Source organism: Amblyraja radiata, chromosome 8 (assembly GCF_010909765.2).
Source record: "Amblyraja radiata isolate CabotCenter1 chromosome 8, sAmbRad1.1.pri, whole genome shotgun sequence".
NCBI classification, from domain to species: Eukaryota; Metazoa; Chordata; class Chondrichthyes; order Rajiformes; family Rajidae; genus Amblyraja; species Amblyraja radiata.
In genome coordinates, this window is record NC_045963.1 from 35,325,638 (window position 1) to 35,343,686 (window position 18,049).

At 44.7% G+C, this 18,049-nt stretch overlaps 1 protein-coding gene across 2 annotated transcripts in view; it reads left to right on the plus strand.

Moving 5' to 3' along the window:
• thada (THADA armadillo repeat containing) overlaps nt 1-18,049 on the plus strand; it is a 350,054-nt gene that overhangs the window by 170,990 nt on the left and 161,015 nt on the right. The gene's annotated exons all lie outside the window — the stretch shown is intronic.

Here is an 18,049-nt window from a genome sequence, read left to right on the forward strand (position 1 = left end):
CAGCACCCATAGTCAGTATCAAACCCATGTCTCTAGTACTGTGAGATAGTAGCTCTACTGTTGTGCCATTGGTCCACGCTGTCGATAGGTGCAGAGTTCTTTATAGGAACTGTAGATGCTGGTTTATAAAAATAAGATCACAAAGTGCTGGAGTAATTCAGTGGGTCAGGCGGCATCTCTGGAGAGCATGGATAGGTGACGTTTTGTGTCAGGACCCTCCATCAGACTTGCATGAAGGATGTGGAGACAATCATAATCACAATCACAATAATACTTTATTAGCCAAGTATGTTTTGCAACATATGAGGAACTTCATTTGCCAAGTCAGTCATGCAAATAAAAACCATGGACCCGCTGCAGTTCGCGTACCGTCCAAACAGACCCACGAATGATGCGGTCTCCCAGGTTTTGCACACCACTCTCTCTCACCTTGACAGCCAGAAGGTGGGTTATGTGAGGATGCTGTTCATTGATTTCAGTTCAACTTTCAACACCAGACTTGCTGAGAAGCTGCTGGAACTGGGGCTGAACACTCCCCTGTGTGCCTGGGTCCTGGACTTTCTCACCGCCAGGCCCCAGGTGGTCAAGATGGGGGGACATACCTCCAACCCCCTCACCCTGAACACATGATCCCCCCAGGGTTGCGTCCTCAGCCCCCTACTGTACTCCCTGTACACACATGACTGTGTGGCTAGATTCAGCTCCAACTCCATCATCAAGTTTGCTGATGACACTGTGGTGGTGGGCCTGATCTCCGATAACGATGAGAAGGCCTACCTGGAGGAGGTGGCTGATATGGCACTCTGGTGTCAGGACAACAGCCTCCTCTTGAATGTCACTAAAACTAAGGAGCTGATTGTGGACTTTAGAAGGGCACAACAACCGAGGACGTACACGCCACTGGAGATAAATGTAAATAGGGTGAGCAGCTTTAAATACCTGGGAGTCCACATCACCGAAGATCTGACATGGACAACACACACTGCCGCACTGGTGAGTAAGGCAAGGCAGCGCCTTTACCACCTCAGGCAGCTGAGGAAATTCAGAGTCTCTCTGAGAATCCTTCAGTCCTCGATCTGGTTTGGGAACAGCTCTGCCCAGGACAGGAAGGCTCTGCAGAGAGTAGTGCGTTCAGCCGAACGCAGCATGGGAACTACACACACCCCCCTGCAGGACCTATACATCAGGAGGTGCAGATCCAGAGCCAACAAGATCATGAAGGACCCCTACCACCCCAGCAACAGACTGTTTCAGTTGCTACGGTCAGGCAAGCGCCTCCGCTGTCAAGCTGTGAAAACAGAGAGGATGAGACGGAGTTTCTTCCCACATGCCATCATGAGGTAAACTCTGACCTCACCAGGGCGCAATTACTGTTGTCTCTTTTTTTTAAATGTAAATACTGGTTCTGTTCTGTTGTTTTGCACAATCCCGCAGGCATTGCCACTTTAATTTCACTGCACATCTTGTATGTGTATGTGACAAATAAAGTTGACTTGACTTGAAAAAGCAACTGAACTCACAAAACACATTTTAACATAAACATCCATCACAGAGACTCCTCCACATCCCTCTGTGATGGAAGGCGAAAAAAAGTTCACATCTCTTCCCTTCTTTGCTCTCCCATGGTCGGGGGCCTCGAGCGGCCCCTCTTCATCCGCCCCGAATCGTGGGGCTTGAATAGGCCCATTCGCTGGGCCTTTCATCGCCCGGAGCTGCTTAAAGCCGGCCGCGGGATCTTCATCCCCGTCGAGGGCTTCAACATCGGGAGCCTTGATCGCCTCGACGCAGCCATTTGGCCGCGGGGCAGTGGAAGATCCTGCGGCCGATTTTAAGCTGCGCCAGGCGATGAAACGCCCCGCGAACGGGCTAATTCAAGCTCCGCTCTATGATCTTTGCTCCACCAGGACGACTCCCTCTACCAATCACCGCGCTCTATCCTCAGTCCCATCCCCCTACTTCCGCCTCTGACCGACACCTCCGTCCTCCAATCATCGCGCTGAATCATCATGTCCCGCCCCCACTGCCTGCTGACTGACGTCTCTCTCGTCCAATTGGCGCCCTCAATCATCAGTCCCACCCGCACTGTCTCGCGGAAAGCGGAGATTTTTAATAGATTTTTTTTCACCGAATTTCAAAATCCGGATTACAAAACATGGGGGGATTGTCCCCCATCTCTCAAAACATGGAGGGGAAGTGACCTGTCCCTCCCCCCCCGGATTTCTGCCCTTGGCCGGACGATCGAACCTCGCGTCGGGGCTGGTCAAACGTTCCGCGACATTGGAGTTCCCGACATCCACAGCCTCTCTTGAGACTGCGAGCTTCCGATGTAAAGTCCGCAGACCGCGGTTGGAGCGATCCCAGGCAAGGGATCGACTCCATTGTAAGTCCACGCCCCGCGGTGGGGCCCAAAGTCAGTCCGAGGAGACCTCCAGCTCCATCGATGGTAGGCCGCAGAGCGACCGGAGAACACGATCCGAAATTTGATCGCATCTCCGGCAAGGTAAGAAACCGAAAAAAAAGTTTCCACCTCCCCCCACATAAAACAAACTGGAGAACATTTACACAGACTTTTAACACACAACTAAAAATCAAAAAAAGATGAAAAAACAGACTGTTGGCGGGGCTGCCAATCGTACGGCGCCCCTGGTGGTACACTTGAGAGGTTGCAGAAGAGGTTTGCCAAAATGCTGGCAGGATTAGACAGTATTAGTTATAAGGAGAGGTTGGACAAACTTTCTCTGGAGTGTCGGAGATTGAGGGGAGACCTAATGGAAGTATATAAAATTGTGAGTGGCATAGATAATGCAGACAGTCAGATTCTTATTCGCAGGATTAAATTGTCAAGGACCAGAGAGATAGCTTTAAGACGAGAGGGGTAAAGTTTAAAGGGGATGTGCAGCATTTACTCAGAGTGATGAGTGCCTGGAACACACTGCCAGGGTGGTTGTGGTCGGATACGATAGTGGCATATAAGTGGCTTATTGAAGGGCATGGATGCAGTAACGGTGGGATATGGATCACTTGCAGGCAAAGGAGATTAGTTTTGCTTTGCATCATGTTTAAAGATCAGCGCGGACATTGTGGGCCGAAGGCTCTTTTCCTGTGCTATACTGTTCCGTGTTTAGTCTTTGGCATTTGTTAAACTATTTTGCTTTAAACTATTTTAATAACCCATATTACTGGCAGAAGTGCAGGAATAATTGGCATATGGTACGATTATTTTTCACTTCTGTATACAGAAAGTAATTTACTGTGGTCCATTGCAATGTTTGCAAATGATGAGTGTAAAAAAGCATCATAAATATGAGGTTATAAATCGTAGTTATTTTTTAGTTTTTTCACAGTAGCAACATTATTTCTCTGTTATTTGAATCTGGTTAGATTTTTGCTTCCCTAGAAGGACAGCTATGTATAAACCTCAGCTGAGTAGTCTGAGCAGGATAGTTCTGGAGTGGTTCTTCATTCTGTGGTTGAACAAAAGCAGGGACTAATTGGTTTCTTGCAGGTGGCGCACACTCCCTGACTCCCTGAAATCTCAATGTGATATTCTATGAGCTATCTGCATCAGCTGAGTGCAAGTAGACAATAGACAATAGGTGCAGGAGTAGGCCATGGCTGATCATCCACAATCAGTACCACGTTCCTGCCTTCTCCCCATATCCCCTGACCGCTATCTTTAAGTGCCCCATCTCGCTCTCTCTTGAAAGTTTCCAGAAAACCAGCCTCCACCGCCCGAGGCAGAGAATTCCACAAACTCACAACTCTCTGTGTGAAAAGTGTTTCCTCATCTCTGTTCTAAATGGCTTACCCATTATTATTAAACTGTGGCCCCTGGTTCTTGACTCCCCCAACAACGGGAACATGTTTCCTGCCTCTAGCGTGTCCAAACCCTTAATAATCTTATATGTTTCAATAAGATCCCCTCTCTTTTAATGATGTTTTCAACGAACTGGCAACTCCACTAACTGAGCAGAAATGTAATCATGTGTTGAGGGAGACTTCAACTACTTCACTCTACTGAGCAGCCTGATAATCTCAATCACAGATGTTGAGGCAGTGCTTCCCTAGTCAATATGACCCATATGGCCAGCCAGTTCCAGGATGGTCTACCCTGAACCAGGGTAACCAAGCTGTTCCAACTTGGAACTTACATAGGTTAGTATGCAAGGCACCCTGCCAATGTCTCTGCATCAATCTGTCTACTCCAGAGACAGTGAAAAGATACTAGACAGCCCATGCTGCCAGTAAATCCAAACCTGGGCCGACAGACTGCTCCATTTCGGAGTTTTGCGGAGGTTAATAAAGAGACCTTACCTGCCAGCGTCTCTGAACCCGGGTCGACCTGCTTGTTGGAGCTTCAGCGAAGTTCCATTTGCAGACCCTGTCTGACCACATCTACAGCCCCACGCTTGCCAACAGCTCGTTTCCAGAGCACAAAAGTGATATTGCTGTGCAAGGCACGCCTGCCTGCCTGCCAGCATTCCTGAGCCGAATGGGACAGACTACTTCTTCGACCTACAGCCTCTTAGAGCCTTGCTGGAGCTTTATTGTGCAGGCCACGCTACCAGTTTATTCCCAGCCTGGTTAGACAGGCTGCTCCTTTGGCCAGCTGTTCCTATGGAGCCGCAGCAGGACTCACTGGACAGGTCACGTCTGCCATTACTGCAAAGATGTGCAAATTTGAGGTTTAACTCTGGCTTAATGCCATCTTTACGGAAGCAGTTAATCTCGAAATGAGTGTTGCACAACAGTGCCATCTCATCCTGCTGTGCTTCCGACAGCTGAACCCCATCCACTGACCTAGCAAAACGCCGTAATACCTGCTGACAATAGTCTCAGGATCCGCTGTAATTTCATCTCTCTGGGCCTTGTTCTGCTCCCGATGTTTTCCCAAATGGTAGCATTGACTATTGAAACATCCAAGGTTTTGCAATTTCCCGGGCTGGGATATCTCCCAGCCGTTTCTAGCATAACTTCTTCCTTAAGCTGGTGTGATGTTAGATAGCTGATGCTGCTGGCTAACTCCTCTTGTAGTGGCTTGCCCGTCCCCGAGGGAACAGCAAATTTAGAGGCAAGAGCAGGTAGCTCTTCCTCATGCGACTCCCGCATATCATGCATTAAAGCATGGGATTCAGGTACATCCTCATAATCGGAGTCAGCTCTATACAAATCTCCGACACTCCCCTCATCCGAGTGGGAGAAATATTGCAACCCTGAACCAGATGTTGCCACAGGCATATGGCTCGAGATGCTTGTGAATGCCTCCGTAACATGGAGCATATTTTGGGCCAACATTTGTTCCATAAGATGTTCCAATTTAGACAAACGGCCAATCACATCTGCCATAGATGTTGGGACAGAATCCTCCTGTCCAGAATCGTCCGACAGGACTTGTCTTACAGACTTGGCTTTGGCTTTGCCTCGACTCGGGGCTGCCAAGCTGCTCCCTCTAGGAGCAGAATCGGAACTAGCTATGCAGATCGCGACTGCCAGCGACTCCCAAGTGGAAACGGATGGCCGTCGGCTTTTCGCACTGCCGCGGTCCTCTGCTGCTGGTTTCTCAGCAGCCCCTTTAAATATTTGTTCATTTGCTTATTCATTTATTTATTGTACTTACCAGACAGGTTGCGCCTGCTAGTGACTCCGAGTCCTTGCTCCCTTCTGGAGCCTCAACGGAGTATTTCAGGGGAGGAAATAAAGCGCAACCCTGAACCAGATGTTGCTTCCTCACGCCTCTGGCCATTATATGACCCGGTCGAGCTGGTATCATAATCGGAGTCACCTCTCTTCGATATTTCCCTCGACAGTGGGAGAAATACTGCAACCCTGAGCCACATGTTGCCACAGGCATTTGGCTGAAGCTGCCTGTTAATGCCTCCGGTGCACGGAGCATAGCATTTCTCTCTGTACAGAGCCTGTACAGCGGTCGCTGTCCGGTCCTTAGCCGATAGCTGCAAGATTTAAACGCCAGCTCCCACGGGACGTCCACCGCTTGCAGTTACCCCGGCCGCGTGGGGCGCTGCTATTTTTATGCGTGAGCTCCCGCGGCTCCTCAGCGTTCAGCTTTGCCGGCCGCGCCGGCCGTTTCTATTTTTAGAATGGGAGCTTCCACGGCTCCATAGCGTTGAGCTCTGCCGGCCGCGCCGGCCGTTGCTATTTTTATCCCGCCTCCACGGCAGCAGCTGCACAAGCTGTGCCAGCTTCCCCGGGCCTGCTGCCCCTGTTTTCCGAGCAGCAGCCCGTTCCTGTAAAGAAATGTTTTTCCTCTTACCTGTCGGAGCAGTTTCGAACTGCTCCGATTCCCGTGCCATGCGTCGACGTATTGATGCGCATGCGGGCTGGCGGGCTCTTCACGTAGTCACTCACGTGACTTCGAAATAAAATCATATGTAATCATGAGAACAGCAGGTAGTGCAAAAAGACAAAATCTACAGAAATAAACACAAAATGCTGGAGTAACTCAACGGGTCAGGCAGCATGTCTGGAGAAAAAGAATACGTAACATTTTGGGTTGGAACCCTTCTTCAGACTTCCTGTTTCGATCCAAAACATCATCTTTTTTTTCCAGAGATGCTGCCCGACCCACTGAGTTACTCCGGCATTTTGTGTTTATCTTTGGTTATAAACCAGCATCTGCAGTTCCTTCCGACACAAAATAAACAGAGTACAGAATATAGCATTACAGCTGGAGAGAAAGTGCAGTTTTTAAAAAGTACAAAGGTTGCAATAAGGTAGATTTGAAGTTCGGGTATAATATTAATCCTGAGTAAGGGTGATCAGATGGTTTCCTGTATAATACAATTAAAATCATTTGTTCCAGCTGCACATTACTAAGCTGCTTTATAATGAGATTATGTGCAGTGCAACTTCGAAATTTGACATTTCATCTTACTTGAATGAAGTTATCTTCCTTCATACAAGTTACAATTTTATATTAGCTGTAGCCGTTTGATGAGCTGTAGATAATTTTACTGCAGAATGACCTGACTGCCAACACACTATAAAGTTTGCAGAATGGCATTGTGCGGTGGATACACCTTTTCTGGGAATGCAATGAAACTGTAAATATTTCTTAAACTTTGAGATTCCATCGGCAAATACTCAAACTGTGCTTCCATTTTCCAAGTCCAATTCATTGTTGACAACAGTGGTCCCAACCCTTTCCATTGTTTGTCAAATGGAAAACTTTAGTAACCCATGCTTTTCCAGAATGACCGAAAACTTGTTCTTAAATACACTATGATCTTTCCACAAAATTAATGAAGGATAAAAGCTATTCTAATAGTTTTGGAAATTGCCACAACCAGTCCTCAATGTTTTGAGAGAACTTTTATGCAATTCTGTACATTGGTGCAGTAGTTAATTGCCACATGCAAGCTGCCGGAATTAATTTGGCTGGGAATCCATTCTTGCTGTTACCATCATTGCTTATAAAATAAATAATTATTGTCATACTTGTACTTTGATTTAATGGTTGTGGATAATGTCATTCCATATCTTTCTGATACGTTAGCATATTTCTGACTGGTCAGGTGAACAGTATTTTCTCTCATGTGCCATTTATTGTAATTGGGGGAAAATCTAAGTCTTTAGCTCAGATTCTTTTCCCCAGTTTTCTCTTTGGGCCTTAACTTTTTCTCCCTGTTTCTTTGTGCCTGAATTTTTTAGGCCTTCTCTTTATTTAGTTTAGTTTAGAGATACAGCGCGGAAACAGGCCCTTTGGCACACCGAGTCCTCGCCGACCAGTGATCCCTGCACATTAACACTATCCTACACACACTAGGGAAAATGTTTACATTTATACCAAGCCAATTTACCTACAAATCTGTCCGTCTTTGGAGTGTGGGAGGAAATCGAAGATCTCGGAGAAAACCCACAGGGAGAACAGCCAGCTCTCGTAGTCTCGGGATCGGAAGCGCTGTAAGGCATCAACTCTACCGCTGCGCCACCATGACCCACCAATATGGTTGACTCTTAACTGCCCTCTGAAATGGCGACCCATTCAAGAGCTGTTAGGGAAGTGCTTTTTTCTTTGTTATCTTTCTCTCACATAGTTTATGTTCGTGTTTGAAAGTTCACATGTTTATTCCTGATTTAATGTACTGGTGGAAATTCTAACCAGAAACTTTATGGGATAGCCTTTCACATAAGACTGAGTTAGACCAGTTTTCACAATCTTCATTTTCATGCTTAAGGCAGCAAAGACTGTTTTTCCCTCTCAAACAAATGGGAGTCACCAATAATTGCTGTTAGATACAGTCCACTCTGGGCTTAGCTAGTCACTCTCCTTTATATATTTTTAAAATGTAATATCACAGGAATCATTTATTTAACATTTAATTCAAGTATTTTATCATTAATCCCCATTTTATCTTTTGGAATAATATTATTCATGTGCTTTCAGAGAGCATGGGGGGAAGCATATTCAACATCGGTTTGATTAACTTGAAATCCAAGTACCAAAGTGAAACACTGTGCTATCTAGTCTTGTGCTGCTTGTAGAGAAAAGTAATGTTCAGATTGAAAACAATGGAAAACAAATGCGACATAAGGCTGTGGAGGCCAATCCAATGGATATGTTTAAGGCAGAGGTAGATAGATTCTTGATTAGTATGGGTGTCAGGGTTATGGGGAGAAGGCAAGAGAATGGGGTTAGGAGAGAGAGATAGATCAGCCATGATTGAATGGCGGAGTAGCCTTTTTGGGCTAAATGGCCTAATTCTGCTATCACTAAGTTTACCTGTCTTAACGTAAATGTTGGAAATATTTAGCAGGTCAGGCAGCTTCTCTGGGGAGAATTACAGTACTAATGTTGCAGGTCGATGACTCCATCACTACAGCCATGAGCTTCTGTTTTATTTTGTATCTGCGTATCTGTATTCCTCATTAATGGGCACACAGATATATTGACTTATGTGAAACCAAACATTTGTTTTGCATACGTGGTTAATTAAACGTGTTTAACTGTTAAATGTGCATAGGTGGAAGTGATTAAACAGAGACTATGGGGATAATGAGCACCTAGGAGTAATGTTAATGGAAGACTCTTATTTTAATCAGGAAACAAAGTGGAATTGAGGGGAGTTTCAGAGTGCTTGAAAATGAGTTATAGTTGCTTACACAGTTTTGTTCTGGGAACAGTGCCGGATTTAGATGAAGAGAGGCCCTAGGCTATTCCACTTGTGAGGCCCATCCTAATCCCCCACCTCCACGACTAGAGGAAGATGGAAGAGTGTTTTAAATAATTTGAGTAAAGCCAAGGATGATGATGGGGGTTTAAAATTCCGCAATTCACAATTCCTTCTCTAAAGGGCATAAAATGTTATTGTTAAATACCGTAGTGATTGGGAAAAAAAAGCATAAATGTTAAAATTAACACTGTGAAAAACTTCCGCTGTAACGGAACTTTGAAGTTAACGTTTGCCCTCGCTTTCTTGTTAAGTAGGCCAACATGCCATTCCTGTGCTTCTCTCAGTTGTCATGAGTTTGGATAAGACTGGGGTTTTGCCGATCTTCAAACCCTTCAGAAGCTAAACATGTAGCAGAAGATGCAATGTTTGGAAAGAGTTTACAAACAAAGCAATATATCCGGCCTTTTGAGGGAGAATAAACAAGCCACTCTCGACTATATGTTTCCCCATTGACTTTTGTTGAATAAAAAAGAGCTTTTATGCAAAACCTAGACTGCTTTTTATACACTCGCTTGGAATTTGAAAATGGTCCATAGGATGCTGAACTTGAGAGGGGCCCCTTTCTACCCAATAAGATACGTCCTCATGTGATAATTCTGTCCACAAACCAACGTCTGTTACAGTAGAAGGTACACAAAATTGCTGGGGAAACTCAGCGGGTGCAGCAGCATCTATCGAGCGAAGGAAATAGGCGACGTTTCGGGCCGAAACCCTTCCTCAGACTGATGGGGGGTGGGGGAAGAAGGAAGGAAAAAGGGAGGAGGAGGAGGAGCCCAAGGGCGGGCGGATGGGAGGGTGGGAGGAGACAGCTAGAGGGTGAAGGAAGGGGAGGAGACAGCACGGGCTAGCCAAATTGGGAGAATTCAATGTTGATGCCATAAGGACGCAAGGACCCCAGACGGAATATGAGGTGCTGTTCCTCCAATTTCCGCTGTTGCTCACTCTGGCAATGGAGGAGACCCAGGACAGAGAGGTCGGATTGGGAATGGGAGGGGGAGTTGAAGTGCTGAGCCACCGGGAGGTCAGGTAGGTTATTGCGGACTGAGCGGAGGTGTTCGGCGAAACGGTCGCCCAACCTACGCTTGGTCTCACCAATGTAAATCAGCTGACATCTAGAGCAGCGGATGCAGTAGATGAGGTTGGAGGAGATACAGGTGAACCTTTGTCGCACCTGGAACGACTGCTTGGGACCTTGAATGGAGTCGAGGGGGGAGGTGAAGGGACAGTTGTTGCATTTCTTGCGGTTGCAACGGAAAGTGCCCGGGGAGGGGGTGGTGCGGGAGGGAAGGGAAGAATTGACGAGGGAGTTGCGGAGGGAGCGGTCTTTGCGGAAGGCAGACATGGGGGGAGATGGGAAGATGTGGCGAGTGGTGGGGTCACGTTGGAGGTGGCGGAAATGGCGGAGGATTATGTGTTGTATTTGCCGGCTGGTGGGGTGAAAGGTGAGGACCAGAGGGACTCTGCCCTTGTTGCGTGTGCGGGGATGGGGAGAGAGAGCAGTGTTACGGGGTATGGATGAGACCCTGGTGTGAGCCTCATCTATGGTGGCGGAGGGGAATCCCTGTTCCCTGAAGAACGAGGACATTTCCAATGCCCTGGTATGAAATGTCTCATCCTGGGAACAGATGCGGCGTAGGCGGAGGAATTGGGAGTAGGGGATGGAGTCTTTACAGGGGGCAGGGTGGGAAGACGTGTAGTCCAGATCTGTTACAGTAGATCTATGTTTGGCATCATCTATATCTGAGTCTGGAATACCTTGGACTTGGCCTACCAGGTGTGAGCTGAAAATTCTGACTATCCACACAATTTTCTTGTCACTCTTTAGCCTCTCCCTGTCCAATAAGTGACTCCTGAATTAGTTCTATATTTTCATTTTGAGCCGGCAACATGGCTACTTTCTCATATTCAGCTTGCTGTTCCACGTCCTGCTTCGCTGTTCCTGTTTCAGGGAGGTTTTCTTCTGGTTGAATGCTAGTAGTTGTCTGGATAGCTCCACCACACTGATTTCCTTGTGTTAGTATCAATGTATCTGCTTCACCGCTGGCACTTGTTGCCTCTGTCAGTGGCTGATCCAAGAAAGCAGTGATTGGTCTTAACTTCTTTACCGTATCATTTTCAAGTATCTTTCTCTTGCGCTTGCTAGCACCACTTTCAAAACTTTTACTCGTGCTCAGATTAGAATCTGAAAATAAAAAGTAAAATTAATCTTCAACAGTTATTAGAAAGGAAAACATGAAGTGGCGTTCTCAACAAATGAGCTCCACTTGAGCGAAGAAGAAATAAAAATTCAGTATAATATCTGGGAAATATTTCTCAAAGAATTGTTCCTTATTGACAATTATATTGCCAAATCTGAATCAAATCTGAATCAAATCTGCTTCCAAAAACCGTTTACAAAACGAGTATGCTTTTTCCTATTGTTGCCAAAGATGCTACAAATAAACTTAGTTTTATTACTAACCTGACAGTGGCAGCCACAACACTACACAGTAGGTTTCTAGCAACGATTATCAGCTCTACCCCTAGCATTGTTCCTTGCCAACTTCCTAGTGCAAATACCTTTGCACTTTCCTACTTACCCCTGAGTTTTGACTTTTGAAGCCTGCAAGTATTCAAAGATGTTCCCTGCACCCGCCATCACTGCTTACTGGAGCACGTGTGAAAGTTTGCCGGGCCCCGGTGTCACCAGATTGACACCGATGTGCAGCCGAGCGTGGCCAATGAGATAAGGGGCTGGAAAGCTGCGCTTTAAAAAAATGTATTTATTGCCAGTGCTAGTGTCGAGTTATCGGCTTAAAACTATTATTCTGAAATGCAAGGAAAATGACTGAAGGGTTGTTTAGAGACTACAGTGTATTGTGACAGCATATGTAAGAAAGGCCTATGAAAGGCCTATAAAATATTATACACCTTGGCTGGAGGCCCCCTAGATTTTAAGGCCCTAGGCTTCAGTCTACAAAGTCTGTAGGTAAGTCCGGCACTGTCTGGGAACACTTCTGTTCATTATAAGCATCAATAGCGTGGAAAGTAGCATGAAGTAGCATTATTATCAAAGTTCGCAAATCACAACAGAAATAGCAATTTGGGACAACAGACGGACAGCATTAATGGCAGTATCATGGTTGATACAGTTATTGGAATTATTTTATCTTAAGAGGCATGGACAGAAATGTCAAGAGCTACTTGTAAACATCAGAACACTTTGGATGGTATTGGGCTGTGCACTAAAGGAAGTATATTGGTCCTTTAACTGATAGCACTCTATGGACTTGAAAAACAAGTACCAAAGTGAAACTGTCCTATTTAGTCTTGTGCTGTTTGTAAAGAAAAGTAATGTTCAGATTGAAAACAATGGAAAATGAAAAACAATGGCCACAGAAGGCTGGAGGCCAAGTCAATGGATATTTTTAAGGCAGAGATAGATAATTCTTGATTAGTACAGGTGTCAAGGGTTATGGGGTGAAGGCAGGAGAATGGGGTTAGGAGGGAGAGATAGATCAGCCACCATTGAATGGTGGAGTAGACTTGATGGCCCATACGAGCATTTGCTTTAATGAGGCCTCTCAGACTACTTAAAACTTAGTGCTGTTGTATGGTACACAAACAAGCTACTAGGCTCAACCAGTCCACACTGCTGTTAATCTCTAATAAGGCCACCTGCTTCCTCAGATAAATCTGCCACTGGAGCTCTGTTACCTCCTCCCTTACATGTTCGACCAGCCTCCCCATGAATGCATCTACATTTTCTCTTTCCACTACTTCCCCTGAGAACGATTTCTAAAATGTACCCCTCTTTGGTTAAATATGTTTCATTTGAATTTCCTACAGCAATTCTCGAGCTAATGCAAGTGTTAACTGTGAAAATGCGGTACAAGGTTAAAAAGTTTTACATGAGAGAGTTAGTACACGCAAAGTTGTGAATATGCAGAACTTATTTCCATGTTTAGTAGACAAAGCAGAAACTCTCAATGTCCAAAATAGACCAAAGAAAAAGGAGTGAAGTGAAATGAATTTGATTAGGGCTGCTTCCTTTCATCAAGGCAAACATTTATATTTTCTGGAGCCAAATAGCCTGCTTCCTTTTTGTAATTTGTATACATCACTATATATATAGTGAGTGGAAAAAATAATATATGAACAGTAGGTCAGTATCAACAACCCACAATACACATAATGATTGTAAACAGTATTTACTTATTGTAAACATAGCAAACGATGCATCCTGAAGCAGGGTACTCAGGGTTATTTTGTTTATTCTTCCACCTTAGCTTGATTTTGCTGGGTTGACCAAAAGTTATTGCACTTCCCTAACAGCTCCATTTCAGAGGGCAGCTAAGAGTCGACCTTATTGGTGGGTCTGTGAAATGGCAAAGAGGGCACAAAGCACTGATTTCCCCCCTGAAAGAAATCAGTCTGTAAGCCTAGGATAGTATGCCTCTGTTTACTATCTGACTGACTTTGTTATTACAATTTTGAAGGATCCGACTGAAATTATACTTATCATTATCAAAGCGTAAAGTTGGGGTAATGTTCGAAAGTGAGGAGAGGAGTAGGGATAGATGAAGAACAAATAGTAGTAATGAGAAACTTAAAGGATTCAATACTACAAGGAGTCCAAAATAAAAACCCTAGCTGCTCGTTTATATTTGTCATCTGGAAAGGTTATAACCACCGATGCGTGTATCTCACATCCACTAATGTGCTCTTCATTACAGTAAGAAGTAATGACGTGAGCACTTTTGAAAGTGCCCTCCTACAGAGTGTTTCTGGATCAAGAGCACTTGGCAACATTCCCATTTTCCATTATTTATCCCTGACCCTTCTGGAAACCGTACACCAGTAAAGGTCATGCAGCATATGTGGTCATTCCTGAACACGTTGCTGGTTTTTATTTTTGCTCTCAGCTCTGTAGAACTTGTCAATGGAGCTATAATGTAGCAGCATGTGGATAAAAGTGCTAACTGCATTGAAAATATGACGGTGGTTGTGATTATGGGTTTAACGCTTCATGAACAGTATCGCCTGTTATTGATGAGCTGACTGCCTGCCACTGCTTTGTAAATAACCTTTGATGGTCTCACAAAATTGACTCGGCCAAGGTGACACTGAATGGATAGAATATAGAACAGCACAGCACACGAGCGGGACTTTGGCCCACAATCTCTGATCTGGACATAATGCCAAAATAAGCTCATCTGCCTGCACATGATCCACATCCCCCCCTCCCCTCCATTCCATTGATAATTGTGACAATCTAATTTAGGTAATGGCAATTGTCTGCTAAATAGTTTTAAGTTGATGTTTTTAGGTGAAATGTTAATGTTCATTCAAGCGTGCTATGTTCTGTCTGTGCAGAGTTTGTACATCATCTCTGTGACCGCGTGGGTTTTTTCTGAGTGCTCCGGTTTCATCCCACATTCCAAAGACATGCAGGTTTGTAATTGGCTTCAGCAAAATGCCCCTAGTGTGCAGGATGCGGAAGTGGAACTAGTGTACGGGTGATCGATGGTTGGTGTAGACTCAATGGGCCGAAGGGCCTGTTTCCATGCTGTATCTCTAAACTAAACTAATGGAACAGTTGTCATCCTTGGGCATCCAATTTCACCACTGACCACTCATAGGTCTGGTGCAGTGTGTGGGATATAGCAATTCCCTTCTTTACTGAGTGTGTGGGATATCCCTTCATTACTGGGCATTAAAGCTCCATTCTTGCTGCACATTGACCTCCACAATGTATTTCTACACCGTTACGCAATCCAGAAAACATTTTAAGGATTAACAAGTATGTGGCTGGAGTTCTTGGAGCACATGATTCCTGGAGCGTGCTGTCAGAGGTGGTGGCGGACTCACAATTGATAGTGGCATTTAGAGAGGCCTTTAGGAAGGCACATGGATATGTAGGGAATGGAGGGGTATGGATCAGATGAGTTCATCCTGGCATCATGTTTTCCATAGATGCTGTAGGATGAAGGGTCTGTGTGCTGCACTATTCTATGTTCTATATATGTTCATGACAACTATGAGAAGATTGAAGCTCACTTCCCTGTTCAAAACCCTCAGGTCCATTTAACAATTTCAGAAGACATGTTGCCTATGATTCTTGCTTGAATCCCATCTTTTTGACCTTTCCAGTTAAATCGTTTAGCACATTAGCCACTGCTTATCATCTCGTTGCTCATGCAAAAATCTGAAACCATTTTGTGTATCTGTTCTATGAAGTACCAAATGAGTCATTCAGGAAACTGAATTAGTGAATAAAGTGGAACTGGTTAAAATCCCCCCTGAAATGGTTTGCAAAACAATAATTGGAAAAGACTGCAGGTGTTCAAAAGCTGGAATTAAAAACAAAGAATGCTGGAAATACGAAGCAGTTCAAGCAGCATTTGTGGAGGGATCTGGTTCAAGATCATCAATCTGTAATGTTTAAAAAGAACACAACGTGCTGGAGTGACTCAGCCGGTCAGGTGGCAACTCCAGAGGACATGGATAGGCGAGGTTTCGTGCTGGGACCCCTCTTTAGACTGGTTATAGTAGGGGGGAGAAGCTGGAAAATGGGGATGGGACAATGCCTGGCATGTGATGGGTGGATACAGGTGAGAAGGGTTTTGTTTGGCTGATGGGTGTACAAAGCTTTGAGATGAAAAGGAGACAAAAGGGCATAAGTTAAGGAGAGAAGAGGAATGAAATGTGAAGCCAAATGGAGGGATATGGTGGAAGGGGTTGGTGAAAGTGGAAAAAGGGGGCGGGATAGTGGGAGAAATGGGTATCACCAGGGTGGGGCACAGGGAAAAGAGGGTGGAAATGGCAGGGAAGGTTTTTTACTTATGTTGGAGAATTTAATGTTCAGACTGAAGAAGGGTTCTGACCAGAAACATTGCCCATCCATTTTCTCCAGAGATGCTACCTGACCCGCTGGGTTACTCCCGCACTTTGTATCTTTCTTCGGTATAAACCAGCATCTGCAGTTCCTTTCTACACTCAATCTTCATACAGTTAGGTTGAAGGTGGAAGATGAGGTGTGGTCTCACTCTGATGATGGAGAAGGCCCAGGATAGAAAGGGCAGTATGGGAATGGTTAGCAACTGGGAAATCCAATAGGCCTTGGCAGACTGAGCACAAGCATTTCTCACACCTCAGATACTGCCAGCACACTGACTATTTCCAACATTTTCTCTTTTCATTGCAAAACAATAATGCTGTCTCACACTGGAGCCTTTTGGTCTATCTCAAATAATCAAAAATAAAAAGAATGAACAGGCAGATCACATCTTTTCCCGCACATCCCTGCTACCATGCACTGCCATTCGAGTGCATTCTTTAAGAGAAGTTTATTTTAGGACTTTGGCTCAAAGCCCAAAGGGTTATATGTGAATCTTTGTCTCACTTTGTGTGTGCAATCAGGTGCAAAGTGCTCTTGGTGTTGCTGCAAGTGGTGTGGGGTTGGCTGCTACCCTGATACCACACTGTGAATGTCACCTGAGTGTTTGAAGAAGGATTCTGACCCAAAACGTCACCTATTCCTATTCTACAGAGATGTTACCGGACCCGCTGAGTTACTCCAGCATTTTGTGTCCATCTTCTGAGCCAACCAGTTTTATCTGGGGATACACGATGGAGAGCATCTAATGGAGTGCAATGCATTAGATTCCAGAAGTGGGGGTGTGGGAAGTGACCTCATCCTGATGGCCAACTTTGAATGTTGCTACAATATTCTGTGCATAAAACCGAAGTTGGCAAACACCAAGTGCCACTACTGGCAGAGATTCTGCCAGTCCTTGGTGTGGAGAAGGATGGGTCTGGCCTTGTTGCTATGCATTGCCCCATTCAGTTGAAGTTTGCAACACTATCTGTGCTTCCCCAAAAGTGCCCTTCATAGTACTGTTTACGAAAGCATCCTTTTGACTATCATGTAGAAAACAACATTGTAATGTTTTTACATATTTCTCAAAAAATCAATAAGATGCCTGGTGCTGATGTTAATGTTTAATAAAACCTTAAATCGTGTTATAAATTTTTATTCAGTCTGAAAATGTTTCTATATATTATCCATAATATTATGAAACACAAACTGTACTAATTTATATGATGCTTTAATCCTGTTATATTTATCTACAAAATCTGTTTTCTGCTTTTGTATTTCATTTTAAGAACACTGTGGGAGTTTTAATGATTTGTATTGTATTCTGTTTGTTCATCTTTAGCATGTTGATTTGAATGCATGCAAAAACATTGCTCGCAAATAGTTAAAAAATGTTTTTAAATGAGGTTAAATTATTTGAAATTCCCCTGTCATCTTTTGAAACAGTGGCAGAAGCTGCAGTTTTACATCCACTTGGTACCAAATGAAGTTGAACAATTGGTACTCAAAAACATTGCAATTATAAAGCAGAGATGAATCCACAATGAAAATCATCAAGTGTGGAAGGAGGAGAGGGTAAATCAAGATGTTGTAAGTGTGCCAAACTTGGATCTGAAAAGAGAATAGAAGGCCAAGAGGAATCTGTTTGCACAAAATAGTTTTCTTTCAGCGCTATGTAACTTCCCATCGTGTATCATGATAATTACCACTTCCAGGTAGTTTGGCCTCTGAAAATGTGTCTGGGAAGTTCTGGTTGACCTTCCCAGAAAGCTGCAGGGCTTGTGGCTTACACCTGTGGCCAGGGCCTTGCTGACTTACCGAAGGCTGGGGACTTGCAACCTGACGCATGTGGCCAGGGGATTGCAACTTTACCTGTGACCAGAGCAATGAAAATACAAATACACACAAAGTCCACACACAAGATTCGAAGTTGTTCAGTTAGAGCTTAACACACTTCTTGACATCTGCATATATTTGGTGTCTATCTTGTGCTTCTTGT